This window comes from Phoxinus phoxinus (assembly GCF_949152265.1).
Source record: "Phoxinus phoxinus genome assembly, chromosome: 23".
NCBI lineage: Eukaryota > Metazoa > Chordata > Actinopteri > Cypriniformes > Leuciscidae > Phoxinus > Phoxinus phoxinus.
In genome coordinates this window covers 2,235,593-2,248,856 of record NC_136898.1, presented here as the reverse complement: position 1 = coordinate 2,248,856, position 13,264 = coordinate 2,235,593, and the positions used below count along the sequence as shown (strand labels likewise).

Here is a 13,264-nt window from a genome sequence, read left to right as displayed (position 1 = left end):
TTAAAAACACCACATAGACATAAACAACATTAAAAGCTGGATTTTCACCACAGGGGGACTTTAATGTCTCCGACTGCCTCTGTAGTCCCATTTAGCCACTTGTTAACAACCGCCTTTTTCAAGACATGTAAGAGTGGGGTAATACTGATGTATTTGATGTCATAGAATAAAACATGAAAGTGTCTTGAGCTTGTGTTCACCAAAGACCTTATTTCAGCCATTTACGGTAACCAAAAACCCATTCAAAAAACCCATTGACTTCGAGACGGGTTTTAGCCTATAAAAATGCATCATCCCAGCACCACTCTATAAATACCGGTCTCAGACTAGCAATAACATCCTGATTCATGGCTGTAATGTAAACTTTAGACTATTTGCTATTAAAAATGTATATGAGAATAATATCTCTAATCCAAACTTACTATTTTAATAAGAAATATGTCAAAGCAAGTCATTTCATGGCAGAGTTAACTAATATTTTCCACCGACATTGTGGGTGGGCTCTTGAGACCAAATTTTCTTATGCAAATTAAAGTTTACTGCAGGCTGACTGATTTTCAGAAGTTGATAAGTTTCATGATTGAACTGAATAATGGATATAGGTCTGGTAGAGCAAATCAAAGCACCTACCGGTTTAACGTTTGTGTGCGCTTTGTGCTCTGTGAGCTTGGGAAGATAGAATATGGAAATTATTTTTTTTCAGTTATGAATCTGCATGTGTGAGTCAGACAGACAAGTAAATCTTTCAAGGGAAAAAAAAAATAGACCACATTAAATGTAATGACACTGGATGTGTGGATGGTTGTCACTGATGTTGATAATCCAGGAGATGTTTTGCGGTTTGGGTTAGTGATGCATCAAATTAAAGATTCACAAACTGACCTCCTTCTTTGGACACGCTCAAGACACGACCCTTCTTACAGGGGGAGACTACAACTAGGGCTGGGCAAAAAATTAGATTTTTTTTAATTAATCGATTTTTAAAATGTGGTCGATTTAAAATCGATTCTCAAAGGCCAAAAATCTATTTTTTTTCCATATTTATTTATACCTATCACCCAAAAGCCAGTATTAGTTTTCCTACAGTGTTCATAGGCTTGCAGCCTCCATGCTACAGATAATGCTGTGAGATTTTATGTTAGTTTTATCTTAAACATAAAATAACCTGATCCTGATTGATCAAGGCATGCGACTGTTCAGACTTGTCTAATTTTCAGCCTCAATTTTTTTATCTTGCATCAAAATCCTGTCTATTCATTGTATGCATTTGAAGTTGGTTTTTAATGTACCCAAGAGTACCTAAAATAAAAAAGTTTAATATACAGGTTTGTGGCTCTATTTCTTTTTATTAATTAACCACTCGTAAACTTATGTTCACCGTTTAAAAATAAATAAATATAGGATTTGTATTAAATCTATATTAAGTCGAATCGAGATTCGAAATCGAATTTAGAATCGAAATTTAATCTAAATCGAATCGAATTCAGAGCTTGCGAATCGAAATTGAATCGAAATCGAATCGAATTCAGAGCTTGCGAATCGAAATTGAATCGAAATCGAATCGAATTCAGAGCTTGCGAATCGAAATTGAATCGAAATCGAATCGAATTCAGAGCTTGCGAATCGAAATTGAATCGAAATCGAATCGAATTCAGAGCTTGCGAATCGAAATTGAATAGAATTAGAACATCTGAATCGATACCGAGCCCTACAACCAGTATTTAAAACAGAGATATAGAGTGATTTATTCTGTCAGTGTCAAGCAAGTTAGTGAGGTCAGGTGTAAGTTGAACATGGACCCTTAAACCAGCCTAAATATACATTGATTTCTTAAAGGTGCAGTATGTGAGATTGACAACTAGCAGTTGAAATAGCTACTGCAGTCAAAATATTGGAGAGAACTGTGATGATAAAACCCTTAAAGGTCGTGTTACAGGGTTAATTTTTCAACGAATTTGTGCAATTTGCTTGTTGGTAATGAACATTTAAACTGTAATCCATTGTATTTTTTTGTTGTTGGGTATCACAAAACGGAATATAATACGAAAAAGTAGGTACTATCTTACAGCGGTTTCCAACGATTCCCCTTTCCGCCACAATGCATTGCATGACGTCACCTTGGGGAGAGAGTTTACCAAAGCCCACCTTGAGAGCGTTGAGAGCGACTAGAGAGACGAGTCGTAGACGAGAGTATTCAGATAGCGCAGATTATAAAACATGATCACTGTCTATACAACACATCTCTAGTCACCTATAACTGTTTAAGTTGGTTCATAAGACTTCGTGAAAAAAGTAAACAAACAATTAACATACTCGTGCGTGCTGGCTTGAAGGGGACCCTGATCCTTCCTGAAATGTGTCTTCAGCACAAACGGTTCAGGCAGCATGCATTCAGCATTCAGTCACATCTGGTCGCGGGGTGAGCTCCTCGACCAGTGACCAAAACGCACTCACTGCCCTACAGCACAAGCTTTCCAACGCAGTTTCCATGGGACGGCACTGCCCGCACGAGCACCTGCCAAACACCGCGACAGACATGCGGCGGTCACGTTTGCAACAACATTTTCACCGGAGGAAGAGATAAATGCTTAGAAACGCCGATATAGCTAGCACGATGCCTTCTATTTCTAGATGACAAAGACAAAGTTTACCAGTACTATGACAAAGGTTAACGGTACTTATCTGAACTAACGTCATGATCACCGCCACTATAAAGAAAACGTTGATTTTTCACTCGGTGCTATTCAATGACAGTAAAAAAATATGTGTCGTTTTCTCATTGCTGCGTTGCTAAATGATAGCAACTCACCAGGACACTTCAACTCTCCACTCATTCTCCTCGGACCATGCATTTCACTGGCTTTGACGCTCATCAGGCTACCTTTCCTCCACTTCTCCCCAACTTCGTCATCACCGAATTGACCGTTCGCAAAAGCCACGCCCCTTAGTTATTGTTACTACGCCCGTCAAACAATTGAGAACCATAGCCATGGCTGGGTTGAGATCCACACATTAAGTGATTGGTTTTGGAGTAATGCAGCAGACATATCCTCCAGGGCACGACAGAAAGTATAGACAGAATAGCGCACGGGAGCACATGCACAAAACAGTTTTGTAAAATTATATATCAATCATTTTTATTTGATCATATATCATTTTACAAAACTGTTTTGCGCATGTGCTCCCGCGCGCGCTTCAGTCACAAACACTGCAATCAGAGGACGCGCTGAAACCATCAACTCTCGATGCTGTTCTCTTCATTCATAACTCGGCCGACTGACTGAGAAGGATATATTTGTGTAAATAGTTGTGCAACTGCGCGAACTTTGTTTTGAAGTTTAATGCTTGAGTTCCAGAGGAATTTGTGACTGTGTTCCTGTTCAACCACATCAACGTTTCGTAATTAAGTTAGTAAGTCTGTGCTTTTCTCTTTTTTTCCTCTTGTTTGCTGACTGATGAGGGGCCGCAGTGCCGCAGTGAAACGGTGTTTGTACATGTAGCCTATTTTTTAATAATAGTTGCAAGCAATCATAAAATACAGCAAGTTTTAAGCCCGTGCAGACCTCACTGCCATAGGCGCATCGTTTCACTATCTGGCTGAAATCGGAATGTTTGACGGAGGTCCTTCTCCTTAGTTACAGTTGCTGAGCTAGGATTGGACGAGAACCGTTAGAGGGCAGGGTTTTGCGAACGGTCAATTGCGGAAAAAATCACCTTAATACCAAAAACGTAAAAAACTGGTATTTAAGACCATTTTTGAGACATTTTAAAAATGATATACATATCTTGAGTGATTTATGTACCCATTAATCAACAGTGGTGGTTAACCTGCAACATGGCCTTTAAGTCTTATCACCAGTGGTTCCCTACAATAAGGTATGTGGTAAACATAGCTTGACGATACTTGGACATTTAATCCTACAATGTAAATCGCACACACTCACACCGGTCATATCTAGTTATTCAATTCAATTCAATTCAAATTTATTTGTATAGCGCTTCTCACAATACCTTCAAAGCAGCTTTACAGAAAATGCATTTCAGAAATGTACATAGAAAAAATACAGTTAGTTAATCATGTATTAATTTCTATTATTAGAAACATAAGTATTTTGAATTAAACATAAAATTAGCGTTTTTAGAAATGTACAATACAGAGCAAAACATCCAAGTATCGCCAAGTTATGTTAACCACGGACCTCATCTGTTTTCAGCGTGAATGACGCGGAAAAACACACAAAACATCTAAACCGGGTATGAGCTGTGAGATTGACTGTACAACTAGATTTAAAAAGAAAGAAGAGGTATATTTTTAAAGACTGATGAAAACAAATTAACAAAATAAGCAAATTAATCGCTGCAATTCATAGAAACAACTGGATCCAGGCAGCGAAATGTGGATTTAGTTATCATTTAGTGTCAATATGCTGAATTTGGGGTAAAATCATACCCTATATATATATTGTATTGTTATATATTGTATTGACAACTCAATTAAATATTTATCATCGTATATTCTGCATAATTGGATGTTTTAAAATAAACACTAGCTATGTTTCCATCCACACATTTTTATCCGAATTAAGTGATATCGAATGAAAAATGCATTATGGAAACAGTAAAATTGGATTGAATTTCATGAATATCGACTCAAATGAAATATGTTCGGCCTCATCGGATTTGATCTTGATCGATATACGGCGTATGCGATAAACGCTGATGGAAACGTTATTCGCCGAATAAATAATGAATTGCATTTTGTCTAGCAAAACTTTGTTTGCAAATGTCGGCTTGACTGTTGTGCGATTCAGTGCGAAAATGAATGGAAACACCTTAAAATGTCTCAAATCAATTCGATATATACCAATTTGATCGCAAAACAGCATGTGACGTCATTACACAGGTTTTTATTCGCTTTAAAGCCGTTGGATGGAAACACACTTTCACCAGATTTATTCGTGTTAGTGTTTTTTACCGAACTTCAGATAATTCGATTGACAAGTGGATGGAAACGCTTACGCAACTGACAAAAAACTATACAATATTTAGTGCCGGACGATATGATGATATATATAACACTAATATTAGTGATCACATGGATTTAGACCTATATTATATTAATATAAAGTATTCACAGGCAAATTTGCTTTATGTATTTCCCCGGCGTTAAAATCACATATAAATGAGAAGAAACACGATTACTGCTGCGTGTCAATATCCATGATCACTGGATCTGTGGTGAGTTGTAAAGAACACTATATCGAGTCCAACCTTTAGTTTAAACTGATAATCGTGTGTTTTATTTGCGTTTTCACAGTTTCCTCTATTAAATCCAGTCACTCAGCAGCTCTTCTGCCACTCAGCCCGGCTGAGGGAGTGTGTTCCCGCGGGAAAGCGACGTCAATGCATACTGAAAAACAAGCATGTGAACAATCTGTGTAATTGGGAATGTGCAAATGCAGAGCTGTAATTTACATCACAACGCAAAGAATAAAACTGCGAAAATCAGTTTTTTATGCTTTACATGGAGCGTGACGCATGATCTATTTATTACATGCCAAAGCATGCACAAAACTTCAGAACGAATCCCAGATGTATTCACATTCAATTGGCAGAATATGACTCACCAGACACATAAAAATTGTATTCCGGTCCACGGCTGATACCATGCCACTCCAGCACAGCATGGCTTCAGCAAGAGACAAATTCCTATTTTCATACGTCTGCAAAACCTTTTCAGAATTTAGATATGCAAGGTTGTATGTATAGAACCTCAAAATCAGTTAAGGTCAGCTATAATGAAAGGTGTTTAGGATTGCTCATGCTTCTGTGATACTTTTCTGACATGAAAGTGCACAGTTCAGCAGAATCAGTGTTGAAGCGGATTTAAACAATCTTGGCGTCAGTAAAAGGGTGGCCAACGGGCCAGTTAAAATCGACCCAATCAGCAGCAGATGTGAAAACCATGTTGAAGAAACTCAGTGAATTATAAATGAACCATTGCTTGGGGCCAAACTAGACAATATAGGAAGGAAACGTCTTTAGAAAGCAGCACAAATCTCCTCTGGAGTTTGTACAGGTCAGAAAAATCTGTAATGCAATCGCAAGAAAGTGCGTCAGGTATTCTATTAATTTCACTTTACAGGGCGAATGACTTTGTGACATTTAAACTGGATGTCTGTGATTCAGAGCCTGACAGGAAATTACTCTCTCATTCCCAACAATGTGAATTGATCCAACAGTGTTTTCTCTGTGGGGGAACGTAAGAGAAGACATAAAAAATACAAAAAATAATTACAAAAATGTGTCCTTGGTTCTAAGCGGCACTTCCATCTTTTTTTATATAACCTTGTAAACTATTAGACGTTAATGGAGGGAGATTGCACCCAGTCAATAAGGTTTGATTGAATCCTGCCACACTAAAACACTACATTAGTGCACGACTAGTTTGGCCTAAAAATAAAACGTAGCTCTAAGATGACGCAGCTTTTCAATGAACATCCGCGGGAGGAGATTGATTGTGAATGGTGGGGTGCCACTGATTCCGCTTTGTTATAGAATAAGGCCATATTTGACAAATGCATGCATGTATGCTGCCAGCTAATGAAGAACGCCAGTTATTTATTTATTTTAATTACTCAACCCATCACTGTAAAAAAAATTTTTGGTTTAACTTAAAAAAGCAAGTTACCTTAAAATTTTGAGTTCGTTGTAATTAAAAAATGTAGTTAATACAATGAAGAAGAATGGTTTAATAACTCATAATGGTATGTTATCTTCACACATTAGTTATCGAAGTTGATTTGACAAAAGATAAAAAGTTGTCATAACAAATCATGAAAATATTTTTTTACAGTGTAGAATCTTTAAAATGCAATGAACTTTCAAGACAAACATGAAGTCAATGCTGATGAAATACTCATGATGCTGATTCTATATTGGCCTGACACAACTCTGTACAGTAGTATGTGAAACTTCAGTCTATCAATCAACATCTCAACCCTAAACAACCTCATCTAAAAAATGCCAAGCTGAAATGCAACCCTATATATAAACTAAATATTTAGAGGAATAATGGTTGAAATAAAAACCTTTAGTTTTTAGTAGTAGTAGATTTAGTGTTTTCAATAGCATCCGCTGTTAAAAGCTGTATTAAGCTCCTAGATCACTTATAATTTTTCACAGGTCATATTGTCAGGTGTTTTTTATCAGCTGAAATTTACTGGAAAGATCGTGAATGTTTCGTCAGCAGAAAAATAAAAATAAAAACACATTTTAATGACAGCCTCACTTTCATTCCTGTTAAAAATCTGTCAAAAGATGGCGCTGCTGTGAATAAGGTCTATTGCATCAAGATAAATACAGTTTCTGAATGTTATATACATATTTAAATATTTAATTTTACGTATTTCATGATTAATTATATCACACTTCAAAGGGAAATTGAATTTACCTGTCACGGTGAGGTGTCGGTTGAAGAAGACAATGAGGCCAATGACTCCAATACATACGGTTTACTAATCACTTAGATAGGCAAATACAGGCAGAAGGGTTACAAACACCAAACTCGACGAAACTATGACTCTGACTGTGGCTGCGTTTACACTTGGCATTAACATGCGCCCTGTATCCGGATGTTGTCCACATACACATTAAAAAGACGAGTGTAAATGCGTTTCTGATGGGAATGTTGTGTGTGTGTGTGTGTGTGTGCATTCACAGGTGGACGTCATATAAATCCCCCAGTCTCCCCACGTGGCGGTCAGAAAAAAATGGCCAGATGCAATTTTGACAATAAATGTAATTTATTTGAACCTTACAATAAACATCAATATTTAAAACAGTTTATTTAGACTTACATGATACTGTGTGTGTCATTTTTTTTCCATTTTAATTGTGCGATCGCCTGTACAATCACAGCTGTGATCATGAGATCTTAATGAAGAGCGTGCGCTGCTTTGCCAGAGGAATATTGGGAATAAACTTTTTATTTTTTTATTTTTAAATGTTGAATGTTTTTTATTGTTTCAGCATTTTTATTAATCTCCCATTTCTGTTAATATAGTCATTGCACGCTATAACCTTAAACCCCGATGATCGATGATGTGACTTAACCATGGTTATTTTTGTATGATCAACTCTGGAAATATTCCTTCATTCAAAAAACATAATTTGATTTAAGAATGGAGATTGCACAGGAAAGTAAAGTGAGTGAGTGAAAGCAATTGGGACATTGCTTAATTTGTATAATCTTTACTCTTATTGGTGTCATGCTACAGACCTAATTTAAATATTATGCAGGAAACAGAAATCTGATCGGTTATCCAGATACAGAGGCTACTTAATATGAACAAATGTAAACGCACGGCGTCCTGATTGGCTAATGATCCGATCTGCTTGATTTGATCATGGTGATTAATGCCAAGTGTAAATGCAGCTAACTATGACCAACCATAGACGAGAACGGACAAGGACAAACTGACCTGAGGGAACTAAATACAGACACTGATGAACACTAATTGCAGAAACACAGGTGGAACAGATCATTAACTAGACACAGGTGAATTAACTGAACTGATAACCATGGAAAGACAAGTCCAATGAAGAAACACACTAAACTGACAGTACCATTGTGTGAGGTTGAGAAACTAAGGCCCCGTTTACACGATGGGAAAACGCAGATATTTCTCTGCGTTTTGGCCTGTCATTTACACGAAAACGCCGTTTTTATCCCAGAAAACGATTATTTCTAAAAACTCCGGCCAAAGTGGAGATTTCTGAAAACGCCGGTTATATGTTGTCGTGTCAACTGGGAGAAACGGGGTTTTAGGTTCTCTCTTGTCGATTCTGAGGATTCTGATTGGCTTGCATGGCTTTATCCTTCTCCCTACACTGCCGCCCATAGGTTTGGCATAGTTATGATGGCGCTCGACGGCGTATTTATGCGGGTTGTGTGCACGATGTTATTATTGAAAACGGAGGGGGGGAAATATTCGTTTCTCTAAATACCCGGCTATGTGTAAATGTGGCCTAAATTTAACAAAACTGCAATGCATGGCTTTTCATTAGCACGTCTGTTTACATATTTGTTCCTAACGGAGAAGCAGCTCCTAAAGCTCACAGTGTACTGTACGTCCCTATTTGAGCAAGACTGTAAGAACACGATGCAACCCTACCCTGAATATTGGGCTCTTTTGCCTGTAAGCAACCACCCACAAACTTTTGCACAAGACAGGGTGTATACAGTAATAAACAAGTTAAATTTAAGACTTTTTAAGACTTTTTAATACCACATCTAAATAAAATTTAAGACCAAACTTATGATGGAAATACATATCAAAAGTGTAAATATACAGTAATCTTTCCAAGTAAACACACTGATGTTTGTTCAAAATGAACAGTATGGTAACATGACAATCAGTTGAGTTTAAGAACATTTAGAAATGTGTGTAATGCAAAAAGATAACACAAAAATGTCATTGCGGTCCAAAATTATATTTATTATTACAATATTTTCAGAACATTTAGGTCCCATGAACAAATGCTACAATCAAGTAAATGTGAATAAATGTGTGTGTGCGTGTATCAGGGTGTATACAGTAATAAACAAGTTAAATTTAAGACTTTTTTTGGCTTAACGTGAGTTTGGTGTTTTTTGCTTTGCACATGCGATTCCACCGCTCTGATCCCCATTGTCCCAAGTTGAAAATTCTTCCGACCAGTGTTGTTTTTGGCAGCCCTTTTAGTTTTAGTCTTAGTCTTTTTGACGAAAATGCTTTTTAGTTTTAGTCACATTTTAGTCACTTATAAACTTGATAGTTTTAGTCAAGTTTTAGTCGACGAAAACACAAAAAGGTTTTAGTCAATTTTAGTTTTAAAAAAAAAGAAAGAAAAAAAGTAGGCTAGTCTTTAATAAATTAATTTAGGTTAAAAAGTATTGGAAATGGGCTTAGGTTTGATAGGTTTCAGCAAGTTGCAATTCATAAAACAACAGCTAACCTTAAAACCTTTGCATAATAAACTAGACTTTCTGAATAATTCGATTGGTTGGGTCCTTACATGCGCTTCGCGAGGCACACACGCACACACACGCAAGGTCTCTCGCTCCCTTTCTCTGCTGTGCGCGCTACACATGCGCGCTCTTGCTCGCTCTATCTAGATTTCGAGAGATTCAGATTTGCGGTCAAAACAGACCGATTTCACGCAAAATAGGCAGAAATGACATGCATTGTGAACGTCAGACTTATAATCATTTTCGTTCCACCTCGTTCCATCTCAACGAAAACTCGAAAACGTCTCGTCATGTTTTAGTCACCTTAGAGCCATTTTTAGCTAGTCATCGTAACGTTATCGTCATAAAAAAAGGTGCGTCAACGAAATAATTGCGTTATCGTCATCGTTGACGAAAACAACATTGCTTCCGACACACAACGCAGTATGCTTCGTAAGCATTTCCAGGTACTGACCTTAACCAAGAATACTCGTTTTTTTCAAGCCAATTTTTATTGAACTTGCATTTCCCCATGTTGCTAGCAATATTAGCTACCTACTGTATCAACCGTTGCTGTAGAGGCTACACTCGCTAACGTAATCAAAAGCTGAGCAGTACGCTCTGTTACTATGGTTACGTTCTGAACTAACCATAAACAATGCAGCGCATAGACTACCGGGAAGAAATATATTTGGCTGAACAGATTGACTATATTTTCGCGGTGACATGAGAAAAAATATTTAAGACCCATCAAATCTGAAAATAAGACAAAATAATACTTTTTAAGGCCTTATTTTCAGGAAATGTAATATAAGACTTTTTAAGACTTTTTAAGGACCCGCGGCCACCCTGCAAGAAAGCAGCGCTCGCTTTGTCTGCAGTAGAGGTGAAAATCTAGTGTGTAACAGTGAGGACTACAAAAATGTAAGACGCAAGAACATTCACACATAAATCCCATTGTATATTGCAGCGGATACATTAAGAGAAACTGATCTTAAGCCACAAATTCTCTTTCATCCCTCAGCTTACGGCCCTGGAGAGACGCCCTTCAGCTGTGCCTCTTTAAAGAGTCCATCAAAGGAAGAACAGGCTGCAGGGATGATAAGTGACACAAAAACAGCGACATTGGACAAAACGTCAAAGTGTGTTCTAATCTATCCCTCCCACCAAAGAACTTCTCTCTCTAAACAGGATTTGAAGAGCTAGAAGTAAAGCCAATCATTGCTGAAGGGTTAGGAGTCGATTTTATCGCCATGCCCATTTCATTCTTACATTTATATCACCGGCGATGATGAAACACCATTGCTGAGAAATATCCAAGTGTTTTTACAAAGATGTTTTCTTCACAAATAACCTTGTGGGTTGAAAAAATAATGGTGCACTGAAACGATTTACAAGCAATTATTTTTATGTTATGACGGATACCCAATGGTTGTTGATACTATATAGTTATAGAGGGGAAAAACAGCATTCGGACTCAAATCAGAATTTATATTAGGGATGCACGATATATCGGCCACCATATCGGTATCAATATATGTTCTTTTTAATGTTATTATTATAGACCCCTTTTCAGTTAGTAAACATGGTGATGTTTTTTTGTGGGCGGAGCTTAGGTGGAGGCAGAACGATCCCTCTGGCCGCTTCACTGACGCTAGTTTGCCAGTTTTGTTAGCTTGTTTTTTAACAATGACTGGAGATTATCCGATTTTATCTTAATGTGCAAGCTCACTCACTGTCCAGGACCGAGATTGTTATTTGCAAAAGTTAATTTTAACGGACAGAACCAGATTGGCCGACCCGTACACGCTCAATGGGTCTCATTCATGAAACATTCGTAAATATACGAGTAAATATGTGAGTGATTTGCGCGTAAAGAGACCTTCCCGAAAACTCTTCTCCTGATTCACAAATATTTCGTAAACGTCAGATGTGAGAGTGAAATGTGTGTGTGTGTTAATAAATTCCAATCAGTCGTAAATGGGACGCGTGTGCACGCTCATTCTCAATTACCATAAATCCCGCCCATTAAATCCGACTGACAACTATATATGGGCATCATATTATGACACCAAACGAAGGATTTCAACATGTCTTCTCAAAAGCGAATGAAAAAGAACAATTTCTCAGATGCAGAAATTGAAGTTTTATTATCAGAAGTTCATTCAAAACGCCACATTTTATTTTCAAGCGTAGTCTATAGTGGCGTATCAGGTCCTAAAAAAAGGAAGCTTGGCAGATATTACAGACGCAGTTACTGGAGTTTCATCTGTTAATCGAACAGTCCCAGAAGTGAAAAGAAAATGGTTCGATATGAAGCTCGACTGCAAAAAACAAATTTAGTTCACTTCGAAAAAATATAGCCCAGCCCTATTGAAAGCAATTAATTATTTGATTAAAGTGTACCGTTTGCAGATGCTATCTCTGGCTCACATAATAAAAGTAAAAAGAAAAAACATATGTAATTACTATATATAATTTTTTTTCAAAATGCTGTGTGTAAATATGTACCCGATTAAGGTGAATTAAAATGTAGCCTTATTGAGCAAAACGTTCGGATGTTAAACGCACTATTTACGCGTGGCTGGGAGCAGGTGTAGATTTCTTTCGTACCAACTAACATTTGGAAAATACGAACATTTTAATGAATCCGAAAATTTACGCCAGAACCACTTTACACACGATTTACACAAGAATTCGTTCTGCTCGTGTTTCATGAATGAGACCCAATAACTATATGCTGAATGCTCACGTACAAGACTTGTGTGGTACGACCCGAGGTTCTGCATATCCAGCGCCAAGAAGATGACGATGTAAAGAGTGACATTACGGTGCGATTTTAATCATGTGAATATTTTCTAGAAATAAAGATTCCAGACACAGCATATTCAGTTTTTAACTATGTATTTGATTACTCTTTCTTACCAGGTTCTTCAAAAAGTCTAGTCACAATCAATCAAAACAATCATAGATGATTCACAAATAATCACAATAATTTAGAAAACATTATGCGATAAAATTTTAAATTAGAGCCTGTACTTCGTAGATTCTACAACACAACAAGATGACATTTAATAATAATAATAATAATAATTTAAGCTCCTTATTATGTAGCTGAACCAGTTTCACTTTGTTTTGCCTCCAGCTAGCGCCGTGACGTAACTGTGACGTCGGCGCAAAAGGGGTCTATAAGCCTGATAAGAAAATGTGGCCAATATCTTAAAGCCGATACTTCACTTCAGATGCGCACTGTTCAACATGATGGTGCTTTAA

General features: G+C 37.2%; 1 protein-coding gene across 1 annotated transcript in view; it reads right to left on the bottom strand.

Moving 5' to 3' along the window:
- The window catches only part of LOC306991857 (3',5'-cyclic-AMP phosphodiesterase 4D-like), a 278,174-nt gene that overhangs the window by 207,222 nt on the left and 57,688 nt on the right, over window positions 1–13,264 (bottom strand). The window lies entirely within an intron of this gene.